Source organism: Muscardinus avellanarius, assembly GCF_963383645.1.
Source record: "Muscardinus avellanarius genome assembly, chromosome: X".
Taxonomy (NCBI): Eukaryota; Metazoa; Chordata; class Mammalia; order Rodentia; family Gliridae; genus Muscardinus; species Muscardinus avellanarius.
Window position 1 is genome coordinate 12,135,375 of NC_137792.1, and position 10,197 is coordinate 12,145,571.

The window sequence follows — 10,197 nt, forward strand, 5'->3', positions numbered from 1 at the left end:
CAGTTCAATTGCTATGGAGATCCGTGTGGAGATTTCTTAGAAAACTAGGAATGGATCTACCATATGATCTGGCTATACCTCCTAGTTATCTTTGCAAAGGGGTTGAAATCAGAGAACTACAGTAACATATGCATACTCATGTTCATAGCAGCACAATTCATAATAGCCAAAATATGGAACCAACCTAGGTCTCCATCAATAGATGAATGGATTGCAAAGTTATAGGAAATACACACAATGGATTTCTACTCAGCTATAAAGAAGAACAAAATCATGTCTTTCACAAAAGATAGAAAGATCTGGAGAACACTATGCTAAGTGAGATTAGCCAAGCACAGAAAGAGAAGGAACATATGCTTTTTCTAATATGCTCAAGCTAGGCAGTATTAGAGATAGCAGAGGGAGTCCAGATAATAGAGGGGAAACCTCAGCAAAACCAGAAAGGATGAGTAGGGAGGAAGAAAGCTGAAGTTAATTAATAGAAAAGCTACATTCGAATATGAGTATACATGTGAATATAACATTGTTGACCTGGACACTCAGTACTGGGGGGGAAGGAAAAGGGGAAGTGGGGGGCACCAAGTTCTTTGTGAATATATCCCATTCACATGATCCACATTAGGATGTGAGACTACAGTGCACCATTAAAAAAATAAAAATAAATGAAAAATAAAAAAAAATAAGTGGGATGGCATCAAGCTAAAAGGTTTCTGCTCATCAAAGGAAATCATAAAGAGTTTTTAAAAAGCCTACAAAATGGGAGGTCTTTACCAGATTTCCCTCTGATAGAGGTCTAATACCTAGAATATACAAAGAACTTAAAAAACTTTACACTAGAAAAACAACCCAATCAAGAAATGAGCAAAAGCCGGGCGTGGTGGCGCACGCTTGTAATCCCCGCACTTGGGAGGAAGAGACAGGAGGATCGCGCAGGTTCGAAGCCAGCCGCACGCGCTGGCTTAGGAGACCCTGTTTCCAAATAAAAATGTAAAAATAGGTCTGGGAGTGTAGCCCGGAGGTAGAAGGGCTTCCAGGAACCCCAGTACCACCAAAAAAAAAAAAAAGAAAAGAAAAGAAAAGAAATGAGCAACTGAATTGAATAGACATTTCACAAAAGAGGAGATACAAATGGCCAATAGATACATGAAAAAATGATCAACATCATTAGTAATAAGGGTGATGCAAATCAAAACTATACTGAGATTCCATCTAACACTATCACCAAGCACCAGTCGCGGTGGGCCCAAGCCTGTAATCTCAGTCCTTCCAAAGCTGAAAGAGGAGGATTACAGATTTGAGGACAGCCTCACCAACTCAGTAAGATACTCAGTAACTCAGGCCTTGTGTTTTTTTTTAAAAAGGGGGGCTGTAGGTATAACTTGGAAGTAGAATTCTCATGGGTTCAATTCAATTCCCAGTACAAAAAAGAAAAAGAAGGAAATAAAAAGAAAAAAATAACTGTTTTGTGGCTTCTAGGAATAACTTATACCAATAGTAAAGATGGTATATCTAAATCCAAGGTTTATGAAACCAGCATAACTTAATAACCTGATTTTAACTTTCAGCATGTTTTCATGAAGTATATTCTCAATATGGCTTCCAATATATTATAATCTTGAAGCATGAGGCTATTTCAAATTTAATTTAAATTATTTGGAGCTAGGGGATAGCTTAGCGGTAGAATGCTTGTCTAACATGTGTGAACCCCTGGGTTCTATCACCCATACCCCAAAATGCTTTAATTAATTTCAGTGAAATAAATTTTGAATTTAGTCTCTTAGCCTTCCTCCCTATTCTCTCTCTGTGTGTGTGTGTATGTGTGCACACTACTGGAAATTGAACCCAGTGGAGTACTACCCCAGAGCCACACCTCCAGCCTTTTTAAATTTTTTAAATTTGAAAGACGCTCTTGCTATAGTACTGCATTCTGGTGTTTTAACTGTTTGCTTGTGGTATTGAGGATTGAACTGAGGAGTGCTTTACCACTGAACTATACTCTCAGTTTTGAAAGATGTTCTTGCTAAGTCAACCAGGCTGGCCTTGAACCTGTGATTTTCCTGTCTAAGCCTTCTAGTAGTTGGGAATACAGGCGTGTACCACCATCTTGGGCTTTATCTATTTTTTGTTTGGGATTTCTGAGGAAAATGTTAGTTCTCTGAGGATAAATACGAGTTTCCCGATTTTTTTTTAAATCTAAGACTCCTTTCCCAAAACTTGTACTTGTTGACTCAGCCTAACCAATCATAAGACACATGGAAACAAAATCAGTGTGTGTGTGTGTGTGTGTGTGTGTGTGTGTGTGTGTGTGTGAGAGAGAGAGAGAGAGAGAGAGAGAGAGAGAGAAAGAGAGAGAGAGAGAGAGAGAGAGAGAGAGTGTGTGTGTGTGTGTGTGTGTGTGTGTGTGTGTGTGTGTGTGTGTTTGGTGAGGGGTGCTAGGAACTGAACCCAGGGACATTTAACTCCAAGACAAAGTTTTTTTGGCCAGTCTCCCTTCTCTCTCTTCCTATCTCCTCCCTCCCTCCCTCCCATCCTTTCCTGCCTTCTTTCTTTTAAGTAGCTAGCTATTGGACCCAAATTCTTCTACACCCTCAACCCTATTTTACTTTTTATTTGGAAACAGGATCTCACTAAGCTGTTAAAAGCCTCTTTAAATTGTTATGGCTTGCTTCAAAACTGTGATCATCCTGTCAACGTCTCCTAAATACTGGAATTACAAGTGGGTGGCAATATGTCCAGCTCAATATTTTCTGTATAGTATGCTCTCTGGGAAATTTTTCATTATCTCAACTACTCTAATTTGGCTTTTAATGTTTCTCATTTACAAAATTTTCCAAAATTTCTAACATTTAAAACAGGGAATTGGGATAATTAATTTTTAAAATACTTATTATTGAAAAAGATTTATCCTAAATTAATTCTGAATGTCCAATTCATAAATAGTAAAACACATTTGGGACTGTTGGAAACTCTGTTTACCAAGGATTTAAAATATTTAGGGCTGTTCAAACCAAAAACACTTCCACGCGTTTTCTTATAAAGGTTGCCAGAAAGCTGACCCATCCTGCATTGACAGACATTTTATGAAACTTTAGTGTTTGTCTATTAAATTTGGAAACTGTTCTAGCAAATGGGAAGACAACAAGGATCTGATTGTTAATGACATTGATGCTGTAAGGTATCAAGCTCTGGACATTTTCAGATCTAGACTTGATATATCTATCTTTCTCATTATTAGCCAGTGCTAACTAGCTAGCTAGATAGATGATAGATATGTAGATAGAGAGATAGGTTTGCACACTATGGGTTTAACCAAACCATCATGCTAAACCACAAATCTCTATCTTCTTTTCTTAGGCACATGGGTCAATAGTCCTTACTACTTGAGTAGAGGAGAGAAGCTATTTAAAATACTGTGCTATTGAGGGGCTACTAAACCCAGGACTATAGACCATGTGATAGACTGACTCCCTCTCTCTAGATGCCCAGAGACAAGATTTGGAAAGACACCTTGCAATGAAGGGGAATTTGTTGGAAATTCCCCCAAACCAGAGCTAAACAACCACTTTGAGTTAAAAAAAGGAAATATTCTCTGAATAATTTTCATTTTAACTTGTCTAATTTCACTGTTATAAACTTAATATATACATAATTTTACACAAAGAACTATTTTATTCATTTACATAAAAATGTAATAGTCCTTTACTCAACAAGTGAATGCCTGTTTGTCCTATGACCAAGATACACCCTCAGTCCTATTTTATTTTTCATTTAAAAACAGGGTCCAAGCCAGGCGTGGTGGCGCACGCTTGTAATCTCAGCATTTGGGAGGCTGAGACCGGAGGATCATGGTTCGCAGACAGCCTCAGCTACTTAGTGAGGCCCTCCGCAACTCAGTGAGACCCTGTTTCAGAATAAAGAATTTTGAAAAATTAGGCAAGAGTTGTAGCTCAGAGGTCAAATGCCCCTGGGTTCCATCTCCAGACCCTCAAAAAATAAATAAATAAAAATAAAAAAATAAAAACAGGGTCCTATAAGCTGCTGAGGCTGGCTGCAAACATAGGTTCCTCCTTTGTCAGCCTCCCAAGTACTAGGATTCCAGACATGCCACAACACCTGGCTTAAAGTCACATCATTTCAACTATAAGAACAGCAAAAACTCACCAGAACAAAGAACACTTATCTATGAAGCAATAACATTTCTATAGAATAAGGAAAGTTTAACAAAAAAGAAGTAGAAAAATAGGACACAAGTAAAGATAAAGGGAGTATGTTTAGAATCAGAAAACAACATAGGTACCTGACTCCCAGATATTGCTTTCATTATGATGCTTTTTAAAACTTACATTTTATGGCCACAGATACATAAAATAAAAAGTAGGAAAGGCTCAATAGTACTTCATTCTGGCCTGGAACCTGTGTTCCTTCTGTCTCAGCCTCCCTTGTACGAGGATTATAGGCATGTGTCAATACACCTGGTATTTTAACTATTTTTGTTTGCTTGTGGTACTGAGGATTGAACCCAGGAGTGCTTTAACACTGAACTATACCCTCAGTTTTGAAAGATGTTCTTGGTAAGTCGACCAGGCTCGCCTTGACCCATGATTTAACCTAACTACTAAGTTAGCTTAATAAACTAGCACTCCCAACTTCAGAAGTTAGAAAAAAAGAATAAACTCAAGGAAATTAGAAAGGAAGAAAAAAATCAAAGTGATAATATCAATAAAGTGAAAAAATAGAGAATAGTCAAGCCAAAATTTCATTCATAAACAAATCACAAATGAGAAGCCGGGCGTGGTGGTGTGTGCTTGTAATCCCAGCATTTGGGAGGCTGAGACAGGATGATCATGGTTCGTGGACAGCCCCAGCTACTCAGTGAGACCCTGTTTCAAAGTAAAGAATAATAAAAATAGGGGTGGGGTATTAGCTTGGAGGTAGAATGCCCCTGGGCTCAATCCTCAGTACCCCCCCCCCAAAATGAGAATGGTTGGGTAGGAGCAACACATGTTAACTGTATGTGTAAAATATCACATTTAACCAATTAGTATATAAAGTTAATGTGTTATTAAAAGCAAATGACTCCCATATTTATCTTTACCAGTCGGATATGAAGATCTGATGTAATTCCAATCAAAATTCTGATGGAGTTTACAAACCCCAATAAGGTAGATGTGGTAGTATATTCATAAAATCCCAGTACTTAAGAGGCTGACACAGAAAGATAGCAAGTTTGAGGACAGCCACAGAAACTTAGTAAGACCCTGTTTCAAAATGTAATAAAAGAAGCCAGGTGTGGTGGTGCACACTTGTAATCTCAACATTCGGGAGGCTGAGAACAGAGGATCTCAGTTCACGGACAACCCCAGCTACTTAGGCCCTCTGCTATTTAGTGAGACCCTGTTTCAAAATAAAGAATAAAAAATAGGTCAGGGGGTGTAGCTCAGAGGCCAAATGTCCCTGGGGTTCCGTCCCCAAACCTGCAAAAAAAAAAAAAGTAATAAAAGGCCAGGGGCGGTAGCACAGGCTTATAATCCCAGCACTTGGAAGGCTGAGACAAGAAGATTGCATATGTTCCAAGACAGCCTCAGCTACTGAGTGAGGCTCTCAGCAATTTAGTGAGACTCTGTTTCCAAATAAAGCATAAATAGGTCTGGGAGTGTAGCCAGGAGGTAGAAGGCCCTTGGGTTTTACCCCCAGTACCACAAAAAAAGTAATAAAATAACAGAGCTGGGGGCATGGCTCAAAGGTACAGTGACTCTGGACTCAAACCCCAAAATCACAAGGCAGAGAAAGAGAGGAAGAGGAAGAGAAAGAAGAAAAAGAAGAAAGAGAAAGAAAATGAACATGAATGGAGTTGCAGTGGTACACACCTATAACCCCAAAGCTTGTAAGGCAGACACAGAGGATCACAAATTCCAGGCCTGTCTCAGCAATAAGACTATGTAACAAAATAAAAAAAAAACATGAAAGGGGCTGGAGTGTAGCTCAGAAGTAGAATGCTCCTAGTTTGGCCCAATGGAACTTGCCTATAATCTCAATATTTTGGAGACTGAGATAGAATTTCAGGTTTGAGGCAAACCAGAGCAATATAAAATACCCAATTTCAAAATAAAAAATAAAAAGACTGGGAATTTAGCTTGGAGGTAAAATGTCTCTGCATTCAATCCCCAATGCCCCCTCTAAAAAAGGTAAAACACCCTTGGGTTCATTCAATTATCTCTGACACAAAGAAAAATTATCTTAAAGAGAAAGGACCAAAACAATCAGAATATTTCTGAAGTACAGAACAGACTTGATCACTCAGGCTTTAGGACCAATTACAAATTAATAATAATTAGGACAATTATATGGTGAAAGAATAGACTAGCAAGTATACTAATAGTCTCTCTCATGAATTGCAAATTTAAAGATATTGGCAATTAACAGCTATAGTATATAAAAAGCTTCTACAAATAAGAAAATCCCAAACAACCAAATACAAAATAACAGGCAAGTAGGACATGGCAGTGCATCATCTTTAATCCCAGTACATAGGAGCCTATCACGGGATAATCACAGGTTCGAGTACAGACTCAGCCTTACAGGCTTAGTCTGGGAGACCTTAGGGGGCCCCTGTTTAAAATTTAAAAAATAAAAATAGGAGTAGAATGTAGTACATTCATAGATAGAATGTCCCTGGGTCCACTCCCCAATGCCCCCCCACACACACACACACAGAGGCAAAAAGAATGAAGAGGACTGGTTCTGGTGGTGCATTCTGATAATCCCAGCATTTGGGAGGCTGACACAGAAAGGATCACGGTTTGCAGACAGCATCAGCTACTTAGTGAGGTCCTTTAAAAACCAGTGAGAGCCTGTTCAAAATAAAGAATAAAAATTAGGACTTGGGGTATAGCTCAGAGGTAAAATGCCCCTGAATTCCATCCCCAGTACTGAAAAAAAAAAAGCATGAAGAGGCATTCCACAGAAGAGAAAAACAAGGAGCAATTAATATGTCAAAAGATATCAACATTATAAGGAGAATTCAAATAAAAATGAGTGAGATGCTACTTATTCTCATTAATTGGCCAAAATTTTACAGTTTGACAATATCAAGTGCTGACCAGAATACACATGAGTAGAATCTTTATATATTGTTGTTAGGAGGGTAAAATAGATTTCGATCTCTCTCTGTCCTTCCCTCCCATCCTCACTCCTCTTTCTGATTCCCCCTGACACACTCTCAGACTCTGACTCTGAACTACAAACCAAACTTATTTCCCTTAAAATATTTTCACTAGCCGGGTGTGGTGGCTGGTGGTGCAGGCTTGTAATCCCCACGCTTAGGTGGCGGAGACAGGAGGATCGCACAGGTTCAAAGCCAGCTGTGCTGGCTTAAGAGACTGTTTCCAAATAAAAATATAAAAATAGGTCTGGGAGCATAGCCCGGAGGTAGAAGGGCTTCCAGGAACCCCAGTACCACCATAAATAAATAAATAAATAAATAAATAAATAAATAAAATATTCTCACTAAATTGCTAAAATACCTGGCCTTGAAACCATGATTCTTTTGTCTCAGCCTTCCCAGTATTAGGATTTCAGGCTTGCACTACCACACCCAGATCATCTTGTTTTGTTTTGTTATTTATAAAATCAGGAATTGAACCCAGTGGAATTCTACTTCTAAGCTACACCTCTCAGTCCTATATTATTTTTTTTTTATTTTGAAACAGTGGCTCACTATGTTGCAAGGGCCTTGCTAAATTTGTCTAGGCTAGCTGCAAACCTGCCATCCTCCCCTCACAGTCTCCCAAGTACTGAGATTGCAGGTGTGTAACTTAATTTCCAGTTTATTTTCATTTATTTTTGAGGTGCTGAGAATTGAATGCATGGGCATTCTACTTCCAAGCTATACCCAGGACCTTGTTTTCTTTTTATTTATTTTTTGTGGTACCAGGGACAGATCCCAGGGGCATTCTACCTCTGAGCAACACCCCCAGCCCTACTTTTTTTTTCTTTCTAATTTCAAAACAGGGTCTCACTGAGTTTCAAGTGCCTCACTTAGTAGCTAAGGCTGTCTGCGAACCACGATCCTACTGTCTCAGCCTCCCAAATGCTGGGATTACAAGCTTGCCACCATGCCAGCTCTATTTATTTTGAAACAGGGTTAGAAAGGATAAAGAGTCTCACTACTTGCTGAGGCTGTCCTCCAACCTGCAATCCTCCTGTCTCAGCCTGCCAAAGGATTGGGATCAGAGATATGCACAATCATGCAAGGCTTTAGTTTTAATTTTAAAACAGGGCCCTACTAAATTACCCAGGCTGGCCTTGAACCTACCATCCTCTTGTCTCATCCTCACAAGTACTAAGCCTCCCAAGTGCAGGCATGGGCCACTGAGCTTGGCTTTGGCAGAGACTCATAAATGAAACATGTAGAGAAAAAGAGGGGAGAGACAAAATTGGGATCACAGTCTAGTTGGGAAACAGAAATAAGACCAGGGAGTTGAATACGTAAAAGTGAATGTAAAGAAGTGTGCACAGCCAGGCCTGGTACCCCATGCCTGGTTTTCACAGTACTTGGAAGGTGGAGACAAGAGAATATCAAGTATGAAGCCTGAGCACAATAACTTAGACCAACATTGTTTCAAAATTTAAAAAAAAGAGACTGGGGGAGCTGGAAAAAAACCTCAGAAGTAGAATGCTGGTGGATTCAATCCCAAGGAATATAAGATAAAAACATAAAGATTTAAAAGTCTTGGGATAAAGCTTGGAGGTAGAACGGCACCTGTTCAATTCCATGGACAACCTGAAAAATGATGGGGAAAAAAAAAACACTCCAAACATGCCGGGCATGGTGGCGCACGCTTGTAATCCCCGCGCTTGGGAGGCGAGATAGGAGGATCGCGCAGGTTCAAAGCCAGCCGGGCTGGCTTAAGAGACCCTGTTTCCAAATTAAAAAAAATAAAATAGGTCTGGGAGTGTAGCCCGGAGTTAGAAGGGCTTCCAGGAACCCCAGTACCACCCCCAAAAAAAATTCTCTAGGCAAAGGGCTCATAATTACTAAAAATATAGTAAAGTCAAGAGTGTGAGAAATAGCTATCTCGGAAGGCAAAGGGCTCATAATTACTAAAAATATAGTAAAGTCAAGGGTGTGAGAAATAGCTATCTCGGAAAGCAACCACCACTTCCAGGGCTGACAGTTGACAATGGACCCAGAAGGTTCTAGAAGGTTCCACCCCCTCCCCAAAGGCTGAAATTCAGAATCCTGAGGAGATGGAGTGGGGGTCAAAGAAAAATTTCACCTACCATCGTACCGAGGATGGAGGGATTCTTCAAGAGAATCCCCTGGAAGAGCAGCCCTATCAGCCCTCGGTACCGCTGGCGGCGCTGAGACCTCAACGACGCGGGCAGCACGCCACGCCTCGCCTAGCCTCGCCTCGCCAGCCAGGCGCACAGGCTGATGGGAAGAAGAGGTCAGAAGCAGAAGAAACAAAAGGAGCCAACCAGAAGGAGAAACGTCATCACCGTGCAAGAACAATGACCCCTATTGGCCGAATAGAACAAGGCGCCCTGAGCGGAAAAAGAAAATTTAAAGGGCAAAGAGCCGGTGTTACAAAGAAGGAAAACGAAGGGTTGTTTGGGGTTTTTTTGTGCAGCTTGGGACTCTGACATTTATGTAAACATAAAGGATGGGGAAGGAAAGGCAGAAAAACAGAAAATGCTTGGAAGTGCAAGAAAGAGGCATTAGACATCCATCAGAATCCAAGGAAACCATAGTAGTAAAAGACTAGTAGGTTTTAGAGATACTGGTAACTTGTCTGTAAGGCAAGACTAATCTACAGTTCTCTCAGTCAGAGTAGTAGTTGCCTCTGGAGGACAGACTATGGGTAGGGCATGAAAGTGCCTTCTGAGGTTGCTGGAAACGGCCTCTCTCTTGATGTGGGTGGTAGTTAAATGGGTATAGGTAGAAATCAAGTGCGATTAGGGTTTCTTCACGTTACTATATGCATTTTATAACTTAGTTTTTAAAATAGTATTTTGTTTCTAAACTGGGGTTATTTTTACCTCTTTAAATAAATCTGGGATATAAAAAAGCAGACATGTACAGGGATGGTAGCACATGCTTGCAATCTAAGTACTTGGGATGCTGAGACATTAGGTTCACAGATTTGAGCTTAGCTGTAGCAACATAGCAACACATTTCGCAAGGCAGTGAACCTG